The sequence below is a fragment of the Netta rufina genome (assembly GCF_964035555.1).
Source record: "Netta rufina genome assembly, chromosome: 2".
Taxonomy (NCBI): Eukaryota; Metazoa; Chordata; class Aves; order Anseriformes; family Anatidae; genus Netta; species Netta rufina.
In genome coordinates this window covers 99,461,427-99,483,696 of record NC_140124.1, presented here as the reverse complement: position 1 = coordinate 99,483,696, position 22,270 = coordinate 99,461,427, and positions in this window count along the sequence as shown.

The window sequence follows — 22,270 nt, the reverse complement described above, 5'->3', positions numbered from 1 at the left end:
CCTGCAGAGGGCATTCCAACCCCTGTGGCAGACCCTGTAACAAAGTCAGAGAAACGAGCAGTAGCAGTGCAAGCTGCCCCTGTAGAGAAGGTGAAAATATGGTACAGAAATTCAAGTCGTTTAGAACGCAGAGAGTCTTCTGCCAATCCAGGTAAGGCTTCTGCCAAAACTAAGTATAGAGATGACGAAGATGATGACGACGCTGGGCCGTCAAGGATTCAGGAGGAGGAAGATGAGGATGCCGAAAGAGCAACAGTAACTACCCGAAGCCTAAACGAGCGCGAGCTACGAGATGTGCGAAAAGATTTTGGTCGCTGTATAGGTGAGCAGCTTGTCACCTGGCTGCTCCGGTGCTGGGACTCTGGAGCCAATTGTGTGGAATTAGACGGCAGGGAAGCCAAGCGGCTGGGATCCCTTGCTCGAGACGCCGGCATTGACAAAGCAATTGCAGATGGAGCACGACCCACCAGCCTCTGGAGGCGTCTCCTCTCAGCTGTGAGGGAAAGGTATCCCTTCAAGGAAGATATTTTATGTCTACCAGGCAAGTGGACCACTATGGAGAAGGGAATCCAGTACCTGAGGGAATTAGCCGTACGGGAAGTGATTTATGAGGATCCAGACCTCAATCAAACATCCACAGATCCAGATGAAGTCAAGTGTACACGACCCATGTGGCGGAAGTTTGTACGGAGTGCACCATCATCATATGCCAGCTCATTGGCAATAATGGCCTGGAAAGAGGATGAGGAACCCACAGTGGGTGAAGCGGCTAAACAACTCCGGCAGTACGAAGAAAGTCTCTCCTCTTCCTTACAGGCCTGCGTCTCAGCTGTGGAGAAACTTTCTGAAAAGGTTCACCAACTTGAAGAGAATCTATTGCCCTCCCCACCTGAACCAACCAGTGCCCACCGACCAAAGGAGAACACTTGGGAGAAACTTTCTGAAAAGGTTCACCAACTTGAAGAGAGATTATTATCCTTCGCACCTGTACAAAGCAGTGTCTCAGCTGTCAGGGGTAGGCGTTCACCCACACAAGGAAGACGATATGGTGGGTACTCACCCCGTGCCACCCTGTGGTTTTACTTACGAGACCATGGAGAGGACATGAGAAAGTGGGATGGAAAATCTACCGCGACCCTAGAGGCACGGGTACGTGAGTTGCAAAAGAAAACAATCAGGAAAAAGGGATTCTCCGAAAAGTTTGCTGCTCCAACTTCCAGCAGACAGTCCTTCAAACACAGAAACGAGGAAGATTCTGACCAGGATTAGGGGGGCCCTGCCTCCAGCCAGGGGGAGGAAAGGGACAATCGAGTTTATTGGACTGTGTGGATTCGATGGCCTGGCACATCACGCGCACAGAAGTATAAGGCTTTAGTAGACACCGGTGCACAATGTACTATAATGCCATCGAGCTATAAAGGACCAGAGCCCATCTATATTTGTGGAGTGACAGGGGGATCTCAGCAGTTGACTGTATTGGAGGCTGAAGTGAGTCTGACTGGGAATGAGTGGGAAAAGCACCGCATTGTGACTGGTCCGGATGCTCCATGTATCCTTGGCATAGACTATCTTAGAAGAGGATACTGCAAGGACCCAAAAGGGTTCCGGTGGGCTTTTGGTATTGCTGCCTTAGAGACAGAGGGCATTAAACAATTATCTACCTTGCCTGGTCTCTCAGAGGACCCCTCTGTTGTGGGGTTGCTGAGGGTCGAAGAACAGCAAGTGCCAATTGCTACCACAACTGTGCACCGGCGGCAATATCGCACCAACCGAGACTCCCTGATTCCCATCCATAAGCTAATTCGTCAATTGGAGAGCCAAGGAGTGATCAGCAAGACTCATTCACCTTTCAATAGTCCCATATGGCCAGTGCGAAAGTCTAATGGCGAGTGGAGACTAACAGTGGACTATCGCGGCTTGAACGAAGTCACGCCACCACTGAGTGCTGCAGTGCCGGACATGCTGGAACTTCAGTATGAACTTGAATCGAAGGCAGCCAAGTGGTACGCCACAATTGATATCGCTAATGCATTTTTCTCCATCCCTCTAGCAGCAGAGTGCAGGCCACAATTTGCCTTCACTTGGAGGGGAGTCCAATATACTTGGAATAGGCTGCCCCAGGGGTGGAAACACAGCCCTACCATTTGCCATGGGCTGATCCAGTCTGCACTAGAGCAGGGGGAAGCTCCTGAACACCTGCAGTACATCGATGACATTATTGTGTGGGGTGACACAGCAGAGGAAGTTTTCGAGAAAGGGAAGAAAATAGTCCAAATCCTTCTGAAAGCCGGTTTTGCCATAAAACAAAATAAAGTCAAAGGACCTGCACGGGAGATCCAGTTTTTAGGAATAAAATGGCAAGATGGACGTCGTCAAATCCCAATGGATGTGATCAACAAAATAACAGCTATGTCTCCACCAACTAACAAAAAAGAAACACAGACTTTCCTAGGTGTTGTGGGGTTTTGGAGAATGCACATCCCAAATTACAGTCTGATTGTAAACCCACTCTACCAAGTAACTCGCAAGAAGAATGAGTTTGAATGGGGCCCTGAACAACGACAAGCCTTTGAACAAATCAAGCAGGAAATAGTCCATGCAGTAGCCCTTGGGCCAGTTCGAACAGGACCAGATGTAAAGAATGTGCTCTACACTGCAGCCGGGGAGAACGGCCCCACCTGGAGCCTCTGGCAGAAAGAACCTGGGGAAACTCGAGGTCGGCCTCTGGGGTTTTGGAGTCGGGGATACAGAGGATCTGAGGCCCGCTATACTCCAACTGAAAAGGAGATATTGGCAGCATATGAAGGAGTTCGATCTGCTTCGGAGGTGGTCGGTACTGAAGCGCAGCTCCTCCTAGCACCCCGATTACCGGTACTAGGCTGGATGTTCAAGGGAAGGGTCCCCTCTACGCATCATGCAACTGATGCTACATGGAGCAAGTGGGTTGCACTGATTACTCAGCGGGCTCGAATAGGAAACCCCAGTCGCCCAGGAATATTGGAAGTGATCATGGACTGGCCAGAAGGCAAATACTTTGGGATATCATCAGAGGAGGAGGTGGGTCGTGCTGAAGAAGCCCCACTGTACAACCAGTTGCCAGAGAATGAAAAGAAATATGCCCTGTTCACTGATGGGTCCTGTCGTATTGTGGGGAAGCATCGGAGATGGAAGGCTGCTGTATGGAGTCCTACGCGACGAGTTGCAGAAGCTGCTGAGGGAGAAGGTGAATCGAGTCAGTTTGCAGAAGTGAAAGCCATTCAGCTGGCTTTAGACATTGCTGAACGAGAAAAATGGCCAGTTCTCTATCTCTACACCGATTCATGGATGGTAGCAAATGCCCTGTGGGGATGGTTACAGCAATGGAAGCAAAACAACTGGCAGCGTAGGGGCAAACCTATCTGGGCTGCTGCATTGTGGCAAGATATTGCTGCTCGGGTAGAGAACCTGGCTGTGAAAGTACGCCACGTAGATGCTCATGTGCCCAAGAATCGGGCTACTGAAGAACATCAAAACAACCAGCAGGTGGATCAGGCTGCTAAGATTGAAGTAGCTCAGGTGGACCTGGATTGGCAGCATAAAGGTGAATTATTTATAGCCCGATGGGCCCATGACACCTCAGGCCATCAAGGTAGAGATGCAACATACAGATGGGCTCGTGATCGAGGGGTGGACTTGACCATGGACGCTATAGCACAGGTTATTCATGACTGTGAAACATGTGCTGCAATCAAGCAAGCCAAACGGTCAAAGCCTCTTTGGTATGGAGGACGATGGCTGAAATATAAATATGGAGAGGCCTGGCAGATTGATTACATCACACTCCCTCAAACTCGCAATGGCAAGCGCCACGTACTTACAATGGTGGAAGCAACCACCGGATGGCTGGAAACATATCCTGTGCCTCATGCTACCGCCCGGAACACCATCCTGGGCCTTGAAAAGCAAGTCCTATGGCGACATGGCACCCCAGAAAGAATAGAATCAGATAATGGGACTCACTTCCGAAACAACCTTATAGACACTTGGGCCAAAGAACATGGTATTGAATGGGTGTATCACATCCCCTATCATGCACCAGCCTCCGGGAAAGTTGAACGATACAATGGCCTGTTAAAGACTACCTTGAAAGCAATGGGCGCTGGGACGTTCAAAAACTGGGATACGCATTTGGCAAAGGCCACCTGGTTAGTCAATACCAGGGGATCTACCAACCGAGCTGGACCTGCCCAATCAAACCTGTTACGTACTGTAGATGGGGATAAAGTTCCTGTAGTGCATGTAAAAAATATGCTGGGTAAAACAGTCTGGGCTACTCCTGCCTCAGGAAAAGGCAAACCTATTCGTGGAATTGTTTTCGCTCAGGGACCTGGATATACTTGGTGGGTGATGCAAAAGAACGGAGAGGTCCGGTGTGTACCTCAAGGAGATTTAATACTGGGTGAGAATAGCCCATGAACTGAATTGCACCATGTTAAATAGTATATTATACTGTATGTTATCACTACCATGATTACTATAGGTGACTAATTAGAATGTATGGAAAAGAGTGTAACCTGAGCATGACATAAATGGTATGGAATAAGGGGTGGATAGATGTCCTGGTTTCAGTTAGCACAGAATTAATTTTCTTCCTAGTAGCTGGTGGAATGCTGTGTTTTGGCTTAGAATGAGAAGAGTGCTGATAACACCCCGATGCTTTAATTGTTGCAGAGCAGTGCTTATACTAAGCCAAGGACATCTCAGCCTTTGCTCTGTCCTGCCAACGGGCAGGCTGGGGGGTGCAGTAAGAGCTGGGAGGGGACAGACCCAGGACAGGTGACCCAAACTAGCCAAAGGGGTATTCCATACCATCTGACGTCATGCTAAACAATATATAGGGGTGGCTAGCCGGGGGGAGGGGGCCGGACTGCTCGGGGTTAGGCTGGGCATCGGTCAGCGGGTGGTGAGCAATTGCATTGTGCATCACTTGTTTGTACATACTATTATTACTTTCGTATTATCCCCATTGTATCATCATTATTATTATTGTTATTATTATTTTTGTTATTTTTTTTTTTCCTGTCTTATTAAACTGTCTTTATCTCAACTCACGGGCTTCACTTTCCATTTCTCTCCCCCGTCCCAGAGAGGGAGGGGGGAGGGTGAGCGAACGGCTGCGTGGTGTTTAGCTGCCGGTCGGGTTAAACCACGACACCACCTCAGGATGGAAGTGCTCCAGCAGAGTCACTGCGGACAAGCACGGCTGCCGGGAAATATCTGTCACTGGGATTGGACCACCCTTATCTAAAGCCATCTTTAGATCCATCTCACTGCCACTTTCATCCTGCATCCGAGAAGCCCTTGGGAAAGCAAACTCTTTGGGAAGAGAGCAGGCACCTTGTAACATCTGATTTCTGCCAGTGTGAACTCTGAGATAAAGACAGAGGTTTAAATATAAGAATATGTTCTTCCCAAATACACTTTGTGTTCATTTCATTGCTGCAAATGCAGACAACAATATGTGCTGGCAAATACATCTCCTCACAGGACTGGGAAGCAGCTGCAGGAGGACTTCTGCTAAAGTTGACATGACTGATGTGACAAGAAATCTGGGTTTTGTAGCTTATTCATAGCAAGAATCCTCAAAAATGTAAGTATGACAGGTCCCTTTTAGCAGTGTAAATCATTTCTCTAAAGGAACAGTTATCTGTGCATAAACTTACAGAGGTGAGCGTGGTCAAGACAGCTCCAATTTATCCATGTAAAGTAAATATCCAAAACTAGAAGACTAATTAGTACATTCACAGAAAGCAAGACTTGTTTTCCATGGTGGACTGAGCTAGCCAAATAAATTATTTGGTAGAGATTTTTGCCTGGCTCTACTACCATGTCTCCCCCTCAGGCTTGTGTACCCTTCTCTGAAAGATGCAAGCTGACTATTGCTAACGAGGCTCATCAGCATTCTTGCCAACACTGCTGCCTCTAGTCTCACCAATCCTTATTAACAGAGCTCTAAGACAGGTTGGCTACTCACTAGATCCTTCATGGGGTCACTTCTCCATGCCACATCACCATAACAAAGTCCCAAATTGGAAAAACATCTTTTTAGAGTATTCTATAGCCTTTATTTAAATACCTTTTAATGTAAATTCAGTGCTCATAAAAGTGAAAGAATGACTGTTCTGGCAGCCTCTGGGCATCATTTGGAAAGATGAAGTACAGGCTTATCTGCATAACTGCAAGTTCAGTATCATTGGCTGTGGCCCTGTAACCCTAGCTCCAATCTCTTCATCAGAATTAGCCCAGCAGTTCAAGTACTGCAACAATTTTATGGACATGGGAAACTGTCCATTAGTGTGAGAGAAGCCAAACTGATTTTTCCACTTGTGACCTGATTACAGTCTAGATTTACTAGGTGTTCTGTGAGCTGCCACTTGAGGTGATTTGCACTGTCTGATAAGTCATAACACTCACAGTGGGGAGAACTGGAGACAAATGAACACATTATGATGACTTAAAACCTGAGAAGTACGAGGTCTTCATTCAAGCTCCTGACCCATCGGTCACTAATGGAGCTTGTAGCACTAGAGAGAGAGCATGAGTGTACTGATGACTCAGTGGTTTAACAGTATGGTCTCTTCCCTGCCAAATGCTGAGTCAGATTTGATAAATAAATAAATAAATAAACAAACAAACAAATAAATAAAATCTTCCTTCTCCCTTATCACTTTAGCTGCTTCCCACTTGTTCATTTCATAGCAATTAGGAGTCAGACTACCATCAGCAGCCACAGATGAGAGATAAAGAAAGAAAAGATAGTTCAGATAGAAAGAAACAGACTGGGAGAAGGAGAAACAAACAAACAAGAAATGTATTCAGAAAGAAACGTATCCTTCAGCCATTCTTAATCTGTACACCACATATTCAATCCCAGATTTACCACTATCACACAGCTCTAGTGCTATCTCATAGTTTATTACTATGAATTTACAACACAAAAAAATGGTAACCAGGATGTAAAGCATTTCATTTGTCTGAGGTCTATTTACTGTTGCACCGGAATGTTAAAAATGTATGATATTGAAGCTGTATTCACATCAGAGAATTTGCTGATTTAGGCACACATATAGGAACTCTCATGTGGACATGGTTGCAAATACTCCTGCCAGTTTGTTACAAGCAGTAGTGCCTTGGCAGGCTGAAAACGAGGCCAGTAGAGGGAAAACAAAATAAAGGGGAAGCCTCCTCAATAATGAAGGACCAGTACATTATATCAAAGGTCTGAAGTTGTCTCAAAATTAAAAATATGCCTAAATAAACTAGAAAAACAAGGATCACTCAAATCAACCCATGGAGTAAGAGTACTCTTTTAACAGTGAAAAAAGTAAAACCAAAAATCTGAGCCATGCCAAAAGGATCCCGCTATTGAAAGCAGAATCAGAATGTAATCTAACAGGTGATTTATAATCACAACACAATAATTCAATGACTGCTTTTTCCTTATGGGTCAATGCTCTGGAGAAACACTAACCAACATAGAACTTACCATTCATCAGCCAACTAACTTTTGGTTTAGATTCTAAGTATTTGTGCTAATTAGTACATAACTATGTACATTAATTATTTGTTGGCATTGTATAAAATTATTATCCAATGGTGATAAAATAACATCTAGAAATGATGAAAACCAATGATAAATAGGTTTGGTTATCCACCAAAAACAAAACAAAAAACTACATACAGAGAATGCATTCGTATAAAAAATAGCCTAGAAGGGTATGCCCAATGATATACTGAAACACACAGGGCACTTAGGCTTCAGAGGACCCACATTGGCCCTACATGACAGTGTGCTTGAAAGCTCAAATTTTAAGCAGCAGATGAGTCTGGCCACATTTGCCCTCAACAGGAAGTGAAGATATACAACTAGGAGTTGAGAGGCCTCATGCTTTGTTCTTGCTTTCTTCAGTTAACAGGCTTAGTTGCCTTCTGTGCTAATGATCAAATTTTGACTTATTTCCCATATAATCAATTTCATTGTACTGAAGAAAATTCAGTTGTGCTTTAATGGAAAAAGATTTCAAATGATAGATGGCAAAGAATGAAAATCAAGGACAAGAAAGGTGAAGTACTGTCATTTAATCTACATGTAAATGCTATCTTCAAGCATTGTCTAATGTTACCTTGACTTATCTATATACTTATTTATTTATTTTAAATCAAGTTTGTTCATTATTCCAATACTACCTAGAACACACAACTTTATTTGTGCCTATTAGACCAACCTCTAAACTGCCTTTGTCTCAAGTACGTCAGCAATATAGCTGAAGATGTGCATATAACCACATCTTTCACAGGCTTTGTCCTGGCCAGACAACTTAGCAACTCTCAATTTTTCATTTAAAAATATAAAAATGTTGGCTTGCTGAGAAAATGTAGATGAAGCAAAAAATAATGTGCCCTTAATTCTGTAAACAGGATTTTAAGGCAAGAAATAAGGGATAAATTCTACTGCTTAAGAAGAAATGTATTAATGTAGGATACTAAAAAAACAAACAAACAAACAAACAAAAAAAAAACAGCTATAAATTAAACATTTCAATATTATAAATAAAATAATTTTCTCAGTATACCTTAGAATAGAATAGGATAGTTCATTCAGGTGGAACTTTCAAAAATCACCTAGTCCAAAAAGATGACCTAGTCCAACTGAATTATAGCTGTTAGTAGTAATAGCAGAAAATTCCATATTTTTAATTCCATATTTTTTCATGTTTGCATACAAAATTATTAAATCAAAAAATACTGCAGCTCCTTGTATTGAAAACTCTCGCATGTATTATGACATTATCAAGGAAGGCTGGAAATTTTAACAGCTGTGTTAGACATTCTACCTAAGATCCAAGAATGCACTTAAAATATCCAGATTCAGTACTACCTAAGCAAATGGTTATTTTCAGAAGAATTAATGGAATCTGTGCTATAACTGAAATGAATGTCTTCAAGTGACTCTGAGAGTCTTGACTTTTTCCTAATAAATATGCTCCATCTCTGAATGACATTTCCTTCTCAGGTTGATGATTCTCTTCATGCACATGTCTAAATGTAAAACCTTTTACAGATACTGAATCTCTGTTACTAACATTATTTTGAGCATCAGATCACTCATCAAAGCCTTTCGATCTACAAATTCTTTGCAGAAGAGTCCTCTCCTTCTACACACTGGTGGAGGGACCTCCAGATGCCACAATGTCTGTTATAGTCTCTCAGAAGTCTCATATGAGCCATCCAAAACTTGTGTTTGTCTTTGTATTGAATCTCCATGGCAAGGTTTTGTAGCAGGGGGGCTGCAAGGGTGTCCTCTGTGAGAAGAGTCCAGAAGCTGACCTTGTTAGATAAGAATCAGCTCCAGCCAGCTCCAAAAGGGACCCACTGCGGGCCAGAGCTGAGTCAGTGAGCAATTATGTTTGTGTCTTTGTGAGAGCAGATTTAAGAAAGAGAAAATAAATAAATAAATAAAAAATGCTGCACAACAGCAGTTAGGAGAAAAGGAATGAGAAACAGCCTTGCAGACATCAAAATCCATGAAGAAGGAGGGAGAAGAGGTCCTCCAGGTGTCGGAGGAGAAGTTTCCCTACAGCCTGTGGAGAGGTCCCTGGTGGAGCAGGCTGTCCCCCTGCAACCCTTGGTGTACCACAGTGGAGCAGATCTCCATGCTGCAGCCCATGGTGGAGCAGATGGATCTGGTCTGAATGAAGCTATGGACTTTGAAAAGTTCCCCAATGGAGCAGTCTCCAGGCCAGAGCTGCAGCCCATGGAGAGGATCTCACACATAAGCAGGTGATCTGGTGGGAGCTGATGCACATGGTGGACAAATGTTGGAGCAGTTTGCTCCTGATGGATGGACCCCACGGTACGGACCTGTACTGGAGAAGTTCTTGAAGATCTGCTGCCTGTGGGAAGCCCACACGAGATCAGTTCAGGAATTGGCTCTCATGTCTGAGAACATTGTCTAAGCACTTCTTGAACTCCAGCAGGCTCAATGCCATAACCACTTCCCTGGGGAGCCTGTTCTAGTGCTCAACCATCCTCTCAGAGAATATTTTTTTCTTAATATCCAGCCTGAACCTCCCCACTCACAGCTTCATACCAATTGCTCAGGTCCTTTCACTGGTTGGCAGAGATAAGGGATCAGAATCTTCCTCTCCACTCTCCCACATGGGGAATCTGTGGGCTGCCATAAGGTTTCCCCTCAGTCTTTTCTACTCTGGGCTGAACAAACCAAGTAACTTCAGCGGCTCCTTGTATTTCTTCACCTATAAATGTTTCACCATCTTCATAGCCTTCCTTTGGATGCTGTCTAATAAATAGTTTTATGTCATTCTTATACATGTATTACAGTTCCCAAAAACGCACAAAGTATTTGAGGTGAGGTCACACTAGCATGGACTAGAGTGGGACAATCACTTCATTCAAATGTTAGCAATTCTGTGCTTGATGCACCCCAGCATATGATTGGTACTTTTGGCTGCCAGTATATATTGACTCATACTCAACTTTCCAGAACACCCAGATCCCTTTCTGTGAGGCTGTTATCTAGCCTCTCATCCCCAGTCCATACATACCTCCAGGGTTACCCTGTTCCAAGTACAGAATACAGCGATTGGTCTGGTTAAACTTCATGCAGTTGGTGATTGCCTAGTTCTCTAATTGTCAAGTTCTCTCTGCAAGACCTCTCTATCCTTGAGGAAGTCAACAGCTCCTCCCAATTCAGTGTCAACTGCAAACTTCAAGTCCTTCATCCAAGTCATTTATGAAAACATTAAAGATAACTGGCCCCAAAATGGCCCCCAGCTAGTGACTGGCTACTAGCCAGCCCAGCCTTCCACTTATTATAACCTTTTGAGATTGACCCTTCAGCCAATTTTTCACCCATCACATTATGCTTTTTCTAGCTGTATGCTGGACATTTTGTCCAGAAGGATACTCAGAAACAGTATCAAAAACTTTGCTGAAATCCAAAAAATTATATTAGCTGGGTCAGCTAGGTGGGTAACCTTGTCATGAAAGGAAATCAAGTTACTTCAATAGGAATTTCCCCTCGTGAACATTGGCTGTGACCAGTGACTGCGTTATCTTTCAGGTGTTTTCCCATAGCTCTCAGAATAATGTTCTCCACAAAGATTCTTATGGGTCCCTTCCAACTCGGGATATTCTATGATTCTATGATTCTCTCTCTTTTACCAGACACACACTGAAGCAAGACTGACAGGACAGTAATTACCAGGGTTCTCTTTCTCACCCTTCTTGAATATTGGAACAACGACTACCGTCTTCCAGTCCACTGGGACCTCTGCATGTACCCAAAACCATTGAAAAATAATGAGAGAGGTCTCAAGATGATATCAGCCAGCCCTTTCAGCACCTTGGGATGAATCCCATTGGGCCACATGGACTTATATGCTTATAGCTGGAGCAGCAAGTCCTGCACAAGTTTGGAGTTGTCTGGGAGTTTATCATTTCTGCAGTCATGGACCTCCAGCTCAGGGCTCAACGGTCCCAGAGCCTGTCATCAGTGTTGAAGACTGTTGTGGTTTAGCCCTGGCAAGCAACTAACTACCACACAGCCATTTGCTAATTCTCCTCAGGTGGGATGGGAGGAGAGAACTGGAAAGGTAGAATTCCAAGAATTCATGGATTGAGATAAAGACAGTGCACTAGGTAAAGCAAAAGCTGTTCATGCAAGCAAAGCAAAACAAGAAGTCACTACTCCTCATTGGCAGGCAGATGTTCAGCAACTTCAAGGAAAGCAGAGATCATCGTGCATAATGTTTTCTTGGGAAGACAAATGCCACCATGCCCAATGTCCTGTCATCCCGCCTCCCCCCCTCCTTCCCTACCCCTCGTCATAAGCATGATATTATATAGCATGGAGTATCTCTTCGGTAAGCCTGGGTCAGCTGTCTTGGCTGTCTTTGCTCAGCAACTTCCAGCTTATTCTGCAACCCCAGCCTTCTCACTGGCAGGACAGCATAACAAGTAAAAAAAAACTTGGTTCTATATAAACACTGTTCTGAAACAGTTAAAAACATTGGTGTGTTATCACCACAGTTTTCATCAGAAATCCGAAACCCATAACTGTGTGAACCTAAAATCATAGAATCACAGAATGGCTTGGGTTGGAAAGGACTTTAAAGATCATCTAGTTCCAACCTCCCTGCCATAGGCAAGGTATGCCAACCACTAGCTCAGGTTGCCTAGGGCCTCACCCAAACTGGTCTTGAACACCTTTAGGGGTGGGGCATGCACAGCTTCTCTGCGCAACCTTTTCCAGCACTTTACCATCCTCTGAGTGAAGAAATTCCTCCTAACATTTAATCTAAATCTTCCCTCTTTTAGTATAAAACCATTCTGCCTCTTCCTGTCATTATCTGATTGAGCAAAGAGTTAAAGAGTTTTTCCCCATCTTATTTAAAAGCCTTTAAGAACTGAAAGACTGCAGTGAGGTCTCCCTTGAACCTTCTTTTCTTCAGGACGAACAGCCCCAGCTCTCTCAGCCTGTCTTCACAGGAGACGTTCTCTAGCCCTCTGATCATCTCTATGGCCCTCCTCTTGACCCATTCTAGTAGGTCCATATCTTCATATTCTTGGGGCCCCTGACCTGGATGCAAAATTCCAAGTGGGGTTGTAGAGGGGGACAATCATCTCCCTCGACCTTCCTCTGGTCATGCCTCCATTGATGCAGCCCAAGATGCAATTGGCCTTCTGGACAAGAACACAGTAGTGACTCTTGTTGAGCTTTTAATTCACCAGAACCCCCATGGCCTTCCCTGCAGGGCTGGTCTCAATGAGTTCTTCTCCCAGTCTGTACTTACAGAATCACAGAATCATCTAGGTTGGAAGAGTCCTCCAAGATCATCTAGTCCAACCTCTGACCTAACACTAACATACTCATGTCTGGCATTGCCCTGGCATAGTTGCAGCACCTTGCACTTGGACTTGGGGAAACTCATCAGTTTCATGTGGGTCTACTCCTCAAGCTTGTGCAGTCCCCTTGAATGGAATCTCTTCTTCCTGTTGTATCAACTGCACTATTCAGCTTGGTGTCATCAGCAAACTTTCTGTGGGTGCACTCAATCCTACTGTTTATATCATTGATAAAGATATTATACCACCTCTTCCATGATCTTTCCAGGCACAGAGGTCAGGCTCACCAGTCTGTAGTTCCTCTGGTCCTCCTTTCTACCCTTTATAAAAATTGATGTTATGTTTCCTTCTTTCTAGTCACTAGGGACTTTGTCACACTGACAGGACTTCAAATATGGTGGAGAGAGGTTTGGCAACTCTATCAGCCAGTTCCCTCAGGACGCTGGGGTACATGTCATCAGGCCCCATAGACTTATATTTGTTCATTTTCATCAGGTAGTCTCAAACCTGTTCTTTGTTTCCAGTGGGATGGACTTTTCTCCCTCACTACTTGCCTAGAGTTTCTGGGAAATGAGAGATCTCAGAAGCCTAACTGGCAGTGAAGATTGAGGCAAGAAGTTGTTGAGTACATCAGCCTTCTCCATGCTTGTCATTACCAGTTCTAACTTCTCATTTATCAAAGGGTGTACACTCTCCCTTGCTTTCCTTTTCTGGCCAATGTACTTATAGAATCCCTTCTTGTTATTGTTTGCATCCTTTGCCAAGATCAGTTCTATTCTCTACAAAGAAAATTGACTCTGTCCCACACAAAACCATGACAAAGACTGATGTGAAGAAGGCGTTAAATGTCTCTGGTATGTCCTTGTTTGTGAGGTGACCATCCTCATCAAGTAATGGACCAAGGCTATCTCTGGCCCTCCTTCTATCTATTTTGTTATTTAATACCACAGATTTTAAACTCCACTACTTCATAGTCACTGTGTCCAAGATGGACAGCAATCAGAACTTTACCCACAAATCACCAATTTGTCCATGAGACCCATTACAATGCTTCTTGTCTGAGATCATTACACTCAAATAACAAAGCTATCTTTAAATTAATCTGATATTACTGTGGCATTTGTCACTGCTGAAATTCATAAACACCCAGTAAATTTATAAGTGTTCTTTTTCTACATAATAGTATGGATAACATAGCAATAATTTTAGATATTCTGCTCTGTGATGGTAGACTGAAATCTCATAGAGGACTATGTCATAGCTGTTTTTTACTCTCCTTTACTCAGGAAATATAGCTTAAAACTTTGAATCCATTTCTTGCTATTTATTAGTCAGCTTTCTTGCTTGGTTGAGCAACATCAGTTTACCAGCTTGTCACAGTGAGACATCGGTTCAACAAGATTAGAAAACAGGATACTCCGTATTCTTTATTCATTGTTCCAGCCTGTAAATTGCAAGTCTCTTTGTTTCCTCTTCAGATAAAATCAAGGCTGTGGATTGTGTTATGTGATATAAATGATACAGTGGGCAAAGACAGCACTGGAAGTCTAAGCTAGTGGATGACTTTGACTCGGAATTCTCTTCCAGAAGATATTTGACTCGTCTAGATGCTTTAGTTCTAAATTCAGTATTCTAAATGCAGTATTGTGCTGTATGAAAAGCACTGGTAGGGAAATAGATGTGCACAGGCAACTTATTTCAACAGCCATATGTAAAACATCAATACAAGATTTCCACCAAACATTCAGAATTACTTGAGAGTTTTTGAATGTGTCTCCAATTCAGCTGAGAAAGAATGGGTCTGTTGTAATTATGTGATTCAGACAGCAATATTCCATAACAAAGATATTCTTCTTCATTTTGGTGCAAGAAAAAAATGACTGTGACATTGCCTCTCTTCCTGAAATTCTGAAATGCACAGTTCTCTTATGCACACTACACACACAGATCTCTTCAGGAAAAGTCATTGATTTAATTTTCTGCCATTCCAGTTCTTTGATCTTCCTGACAAACAAATACTACTTCAAAACTTGTAACAGAGGTAGAGTGAGGAGTAGAGAAAAAAAATATTTTTTTTCAATTTTCTGTCTATTCCTGAAGATACAATAGTGTATGAATGGGTACCACTGCTAAAAATGGCTATTGAATGTAAATTTATTCATAAGTGATATGTATACATATATATATATAAGAAAGATTGATACTTCATGAAATCACTACATTTTTTTTCTCACTTTCTGATGAACATTTTACTTGAATACCCTAACAAGATGCTGACTGTACTAACTTGTCATCTTAGAAAACCAGATGATAAACCAGGACAACAAGAAAGAGAATGACAATAGTTACACTCAGACTAGATGGCAATAATGTAACACTGCAAATATTCTTCTTTTGTGAAATTACACAAAAAGCAATTTGGCTTAATATCAACATGGTGTATCCCTGTAAACGCAGATAAGGATCTAAAGGAGACAGAAACTTTCTCTGTTGTTAGTGTTTTACACAGAAATTAACAATTTAAGATACACTAATGACACATATTTTAATATTTCACACTATACTGCATTGAAACTGAATATTGAGTATACCTCCTGTCAGTGTTGCAAGCATTACTTAAATATTAATCATTTTCTTAAGAAGAATGATTAAGAATTTAGTAATAAGAATCCTAGTAAGCTATAAGTTCTCTTCCAAAGTACTTCAGGAAAAAGACTAAAAGATAAAAACGTTTCTATACCAATGTAGCATGAAAACAAGCAAGAAGAGCTAGAAGCCTTGTCTGAGTTCCAGAGCAATAACATCATTGGCATAAGCGAAACCTGGTGGGGAGAGTTCTGTGTCTGACCATTGGATAAGCCCTGCAGAAATGATAGGCGAGGCAGGATGGTAGTGTTATATGTAATGGAGGGGATGCATTGTATGGATGTTGCAGTTGGTGACAACAAAGTTGAGAGCCTCTGGGAGGATGGAGGAACAAGCAAATAACACAGATGTCATTGTGAGAGTCTACTATTGTTCACCCAGCTAGGACAATGACACTGATAAATTATGCTTTAATGAACTAAGATATACTTCCACACCAGCTGCCCTTGTCCTTATGGGTGACTTCAACTTGACAAATATTAACTTGGAATAACACACCACTGATACTAACAGGTCCAGAAGATTCTTAAAACACCTTAATGAAAACTTTTTTGTACAAGTACTAAGGGCGCCAACTAGAAAAGGTGCCCTCCTAGATTTGTTACTTGTAAACAGAAAGAGTCTCATGGGTGAAGTGGCAATTAGGTGGCAATTAGTCGACATCTTAGTCATAGTGGAGGGTTTATTCCTCATAACACGTACACATATATATGTGAGTCTCTATGGCCCACACAGGTCAGAGTAGATTAGAATAGGATTTTAAACCTAAAAAAAAAAAAAAAAAAAAAGTAGCAAAAGTAGCAGAAACAAAATTACAACTAGAAATCATGGAAAAACCTGAAAAACCTGTAGCAGTAAAAGTACGTACCTGAGGCAGACAGGTTCACTTTGAATGTAGATTACTACACTTTATATCACCTAAGTGGCTTCATTAAGAAGAACCGTGAAGTTTCAAAGCTAAGGTCCAAAAATACATGAACTACAGAGGCCAGCCTAGAGCCTGGTGAGGGCTAAACTAAGTCTGTTGGATAGTTGAATTCCTGAAAAGATTATTCACACAAATTCTTTAGCCAGACAGCAGACAGCAGAGAGAAGACATAATGAACCTTATGTTATACCCCAAGATATGTGCCTCTAAATTGTTGGCCTTGATAAAAAGAAAATGTATGATGATTGTCTTGAAACATCCATCCAATAAGTTTGGTTAACATTAATAAAAAAAATACACATAAAATTTGGTCCTATAGCTTTTTCACGAGACTTTATACTCTGAGTTAATAACAGGTGCAGGAAAAAAATAGGAAGTCTTAAAAATAAAGTCTGAAAAAAAATACATACAGCTAAAACTAAAATGTTTGTCTGTTTTTATCCCATGAATATGAGCATAAGAAAATATAAAGAAAAAGAAAAAGAACTCAAAGTCAGAGAATTTTTGTTTTAATGTCAGTTAAAACAGGTATTTTCTGGTAATGTGTTGGGACTAAATTTCTTGAAAGCTATGTTTTAAAAGTTCTGGGGAAAAAAAAAAAATGAACAATTTATCTTAACAAACCCTTTTGGAAGATTTTGTTGCCCTTGATAAATCTAGCAGAATTCCACATCTGGTGCTTTCATGAAATCTATGTTTTATATAATGGTTAGTTATATATCGTAAAATATGTGTGTTCACAGTATAGCAAAGTTTGAACTTTGTGTGCTGTTTGTATGCAAATATGAGCAAAATAAGAAGAAAATGAGGCATAATTTCTCTTTCTCTCTCTCTTTTTTTTTTTTTTTTTTTTTAAAGAAGTAAAACCAGAAGGTTTTCTGTCCTTAGTTAAACATAAGAGTTATAAATGAGATAAGCACATCGACTGAGAATGTTTAATAGCCTAAAGAGTAAATAGCAATGCAGGCATTTTATAGGTATTAAGTACTTTTAAGGAAAGTGGAGAAAAAGAGAAAAAAAAAAAAAAAGATGGAACACCAAAAAAAATCAAAATAATTAGCCTAATTAGAAGTGCACAGTCTTCTGATGCTACATTCACTGGATGAGGATTTCACTTTTGCAGTACTTAAAAAAAAAAAAAAAAAAAAAAAAGGAAAAATAAGCAAAAAGACCAGAGCCGAGCCAGTAAGTGATGTTTGTGCCTCCGTGAGAGCATATTTAAGACAGGAAACAAACAAACAAACAAAGAAAAACCCACATGCTGCCACACAGCAGCTGGGAGAATGAGAGGAGTGAGAAACAATGTTGCAGGCGCCAAGGTCAGTGAAGAAGGAGGGGGGGGAGGTGCCGGAGCAGAAGTCCTCTGTGACCTGTGGTGAGGACCATGGTGAGCAGGCTGTCTCCCTGCAGCCCATGGAGTACCACAGTGGAGCAGGGTTCCATGCTGCAGCCCGTGGAGGAGACCACGGTGGAGCAGGTGGGCCTGCACTGATGGAGGCTGCAGCTTGTGGAGGACCCAGACCTGTAGCCCTGGAGCCCATGCAGGAGCAGGTGACCTGGCAGGATCTGCTGCCGGTGGGGGACCCAGGTTGGAGCAGTTTGCTCCTGAGGGATGGACCTTGTGGTATGGATCCATATGGGAGTAGTTCTTGACGAGCTGCTGCCTGTGGGAAGCCCACGCCAGATCAGTTCGGCAAGGACTGCATCCTGTGGATGCAGGGACCCCACAGCACAGGGTACAAGAGTGATCAAGGAGTGGCGGAGAAGAAGCGCTGTAGACTGATCGTAGCCCCCCTTCCCCTGTTCCCCTGTGCCGCTCAGGGGGAGGATGTGGAAGAGGGCGGATGAAGGGAAAGGTGCTTTTGGTTTCTTTCCTTTGTTTCTCACTTCTCTAGCTTGTTAGTAACAGGTAATAAATCTTACTATCTCCCTACACTGTTTTGCCTGTCATGATAATTACTGTGTGATCTCCTCATCCTTATCTCAACCCTTGAGCCTTTTTCATTGTATTTTCTCCCTGTTGCTCTTCTAGGAGGGGGAGTGAGGGGTTGTGGTGGAACTCGGCCACCCACCTGAGTAAAACCACCACACTTTGTTTGTTTGTTTATATATATATATATAAAATTTATATAATAAGATACTGAAGGTCAAGCAATACTTTTATTTGGGTAAACCTGCAGTATTTGGCAGGGCTTCCTTGTCTCACAAAGTCAACTAATTCAAAAACTGTTAAATATTGTATAAGTATTTTTGTGTTTGAGATGAATAACATATTGAAAACAAACAAAAGTATGATTGTTAATTACAAAGCTTCTCATTCTGGTATGTTTCCATTTCATTTCTGTAGCTAAGAGGATGTCTTAAAAGGATAAGAGAAACATACTTGATTAATTTATTTACACTTAAGCAGTGAAGCATAAACCAGGAGTTACACTTCCACTAAACACACTGCAGAGGACACAGAGAAATCGGAATGACATATTAATTTCTTATGAATTGTTCAGATGAATAAAAATATGTTTGACACAGGTATTATATATATATACATATTTACTTATTTAAATTTGAGGAAAAGCAACAAAATATCATTTGCCTTCTCTTCACAGTTGTACTGGTTTACAATGTTTTTGTTTGGGTTTTTGTTGTGAATCTCTAATATGTTTTACAGAAAAATAACTCTTCACTTACCTGTAATTCTCGAAGTCTTGCTAGAAAGTCACAGGAACACACATCAAGCTGTAGCTTCCAAAAATTAAGTCTTTTAAAGGAAATATGTGAACATAAAAGGATTCCCTCAATTGGTCAGGAAAACCTGTTAACAAATCTTTTAACAGGTTAAGAATCTGTTAAGAATCTGTTAACTAATTTAATGAGAATGTAAAGTGTTTCCTAAGTAAAACAAGAATCAAAAGAGGATGAAATAATAGAATTAAAAGAGAAACCAGTCAGGAGTATAATTTTGTAGTAGACTCAAAGACAGTTCTGGACTTGTCAGAATCACTGCCCAGTGTGTATATGCAGAAATTTGCCTCTGGCTTTGTGAGATGCCACATCTTCCATTTCTTGACTTTTAGGTCCATCGAGTACCATCCGAAAGAGTGCTGAAAATGTATGGAACTGAAAAATATTCCTTTGTTATTGTTTATAATTCAAAGGTTTATTTCACAGCATATTTTTATTAGTATTTGAATATGCTGTCTAGATGACCAGAGTTTTTTTAATGCAGGACATATATTAAACAAACAAACAAACAAACAAAAATCTGACTTGTATAAAAAGCAGATATTAATATCATTATTGGAAACAGACTGTTCTTGATATAGAACTCAACTCATCCAGAAATTACACAGGGTTTACTTTTAAACTTTTCCAAATAATTAACTGTTATAGTTAATCAAATATTTTTGGATCAGATATCTATATAAGCTTAAAATGATAAACTGACCTATAATGTGCAGAGTATACAAATGATTGCATAATGGATCACAAACCATATATCTTCTAATGTGAAGGACAAGAATAAGAAAAATATTGTACAATCTGGAAGATTCCCTATAAATTCTAGATTTCAGCTTTCTTATTAATTAACTACACATATATTTGTTGCAACAGTCTTGCTATATTATTTTGCTTTTTTATGCTTTTTTTTTTTTTTTTTTCTCTTTTTGTGTGTTTGTGTGTCTGTAGAATAATGGCACTTGAGGTCTACCTTGAATAAAGCAATCTATGGTTCAATAGATTTCCCAACAGTCAATAATAACAGACTAACTAAAACTGAAGAAATGATCCAAGTGAATCACAAGTCAGGCCAGTTAGCTGAGTATATATAACAGTGAGCTGAAGCTGCTTTGGTAGACTTAAAGTTTCCTAGAAATGGCACAGTAGTTGAAACCTGAAAGTAAATGAAGACTGCTTTTTTTTTTTTTTTTTTTTTTTGAGCTCCCTCTCTGTCATCAGGGTAGCAACAGAAGATTGGGCTGAACACTGAATCCAAGACATGGGATCTGGGTATCTGAATACACAGTGATAAAATAATGTGTTTTTATAAAACCAATGTGCTTATTGTTTTACATATTAAAATTAGATATGAATATTTACATCAAAGTTGTAGTTTTTCCAGCCTGTCCTATGAAAAGTTTACATCAGCTTAATTTGTATTTTCAAGATAACCAGTCTTCTTCCTGCTCTTCAACATTATGTCTTAAGGAATATCTATGGAACAATCTTAGTAAAAGATCATTAAGTCTTAATAAATAAAATCAAATAATATTGTAGCATTCCTTCTATAACAGAGTGATGTAACATGATAGTTTCATATGAACTATTCATTTTAACATTAGAAGCGAACTAAAGTCTGAGGATACTTAAGCCCTAAAGACAGTTGAAGACTTAGTTAAGCACCAGGAGACCTGTCTGAACATGAAAATCTTATTTAGGTGCCACAAGCTGACTTAGTGTTTTAAACTTTTTTTTTTTTTGTTATATATATGCACACAGAAATATTTATATATCTTCATACATATATAAATGTAAAGGAAAATAGACCTTAATAGTGAAAAACATCACTACAAAGCATTCTGGATCATCTCAACAGAAATATATATATGTATTATTTTGCTTGCAGCACTTACTCCCACACCTCTAACCCCCAGAAATTTTAAACTGTTTTGGTAAAATTCATTTTTCAGGTAAGAAAAGATTGCACACAGAATAGAACTGTGAGTTTGTCATTAAGAGGAATCAAGACCTTTGCATGAATCTCCACAACTGCAATCACTAAATTTGACTTGACTTTACCATGCCAGTTCACACCATTTTCCCCAAACCAAATCTAAGTTAAATTTGACTATTGTGAAATTCAATTTTCTGGCAATTAAGTTTACTCAATATTTTGCTGCAAATTGTCTGTGTTTACATTAAATGTAAAAATGTAGTTTAAAAATACATTTTTTATGTTATTTTGATGTCTGTCTCTGATACTTTTATTTTAGTAAGAACACTAGAAAAATTGCTGTGGATCAGACTAGAAGACCATTTACCCAGTACATCATCTTTGAAAGTGGACAAAAGTAAATGTCTTGAAGAAAAAAACAACATATGGCAGATATATAAGCAGAAGTATTTTTAGTCCCTTTTAAAAAAAAAGTAAGCTTATGTTGGTTTAAATAATTAACTGGAAAGAATCTCAGCTTGAAAAGAAATCAGAAAGAAGAAAAAGTACCACAAACGTCTATTCCTGACAGGCTACTTCTGAAGGATCTGTCAACTACCAAGATCAATCTTGTGGTAAGCAAAAGGGCAGACGAAGTTATTCAAGCAGCCTTCTGGTTACCTCCAACCATCAACATTCAAGGACAAGGCAGTAGAAAAAAGGGCAGTTGCAAATAAGACTTGTATAGCAGCCAGAAAAAAAGAGATAATAAAATCCATCTGTCTCTGCCATGTTTCTTCTGCATTAGCAGAATTCAGTAAAACAAACATACACACAAAAACAAACAAACAAAAAAAAATAAATCACAGAAAAGACAGGACGGTTACACATGTTCATTCACGCTTCAGCAAGTAATGTCATTATCAATTCTGGCACCACAAAAACAGGGTAGGAATATAGGCCTTGAGATGACATTTGGTAATCTGAATTTAGATTTATACACCATTTCCTTAATGCATACTACTGGAGAAAAGGATGCTCAGGGGCGACCTTATCACTCTTTACAGGTACCTTAAAGGAGGCTGTAGCGAGGTGGGGGGATGGTCTGTTCTCCCACGTGCCTGGTAACAGGACGAGGG